The following is a 1,225-nucleotide window of genomic DNA, read 5'->3' on the forward strand; positions in this document are numbered from 1 at the left end:
GTGATGTCTGTGGAACCAATAGCAGCACCAGTGGGGGAGGGTGGAAATGATAATAATGATTTGTATTTACTAGAAGATGGGGAAGACGATGTATTTATAGCAGCGTATAAAGAAGTATAATAAATAATACTTCAAAAAATAAAAAAACTAAAAGAAAAATTTTTGTAAATACTTGTAAATATAATGTAAATAAATCATGTTTTTTTGGGTGAATGGGTAAATTTTGAGTTTCCTTTCCTTTGAATTTTTAAAACCTACCTAACAAAGGTCATAAAAAAAGTCTAACTTTTTGTTTTTCCGTGTCATATTGAACTTATAGATACCTTTTATTAACAGTAACGTTTCGAAGCATAGAAAAGATATTTTCAGAATAAGAATTGTTGTTAGAATTTAAAAAAAAAACAGGAAAAAAATCTTTATGCTTTTCAGTACGTTGCACTATTTAGTTAACAGTTTCAATTGAAAACATTTTAATTATGCTATCATAACTAATTTGATTTCCCTTCAATATCAAATTGTACTTGAGTTTTCCTTTTATTTATTTATTTATTTATTTATTTATTTATTAATCAATATACATAGTTGTAGGGTGAAACAAGCTTAATGAGATATTTGTTGGTGTCCATAAATAAGAATTAAAACAACAACAACAACAACAACAACAACATTTTCGTTTACTAATTAGTTGTTGCTATTAAATGATAGTATACTGAAAGAAAAGTCTGAATTTTTACTTTTTGATTAAATCCGTTTAAGATGACTGAATGAATTTATTTTATTCACTCACATGTATAAGATGTTCGAAGAATATGTAAGAGAATAAAAGATACTCTCCTAATAAATTACTCGGAGCAACTTATTTTATGGAGACAAGATAGAGAATTTGAATACTTTTTTTCTTTTTGTGAACACTAAAATGTAGTTGGTGTCAGGGAACATACAATAAAATCAGTTTTTTATTCCTTGAATAATTAACTAGGTATTTCTTTTGGGTTTGAAGCTGTGGATTTGCGAGCCATGATATTGTATATAAAATTTTGTGCAAAAACACAATAATATCCAACTATTTAAGGTAAATATAAATAAAGGGTTTCAGTGTAGAATGACATGCATGTTAATTGGCATACCATTATCTATTTGGATGAAATGGAGTCCCATACACTTAGGTCATGAAGATTTGTTGTATAAAAAACTCTTAGACACATTATAAAAAGCGGCCCTGAGA

The sequence above is a fragment of the Thermobia domestica genome, chromosome 5 (assembly GCF_964235325.1).
Source record: "Thermobia domestica chromosome 5, izTheDome1.hap1.1, whole genome shotgun sequence".
NCBI lineage: Eukaryota > Metazoa > Arthropoda > Insecta > Zygentoma > Lepismatidae > Thermobia > Thermobia domestica.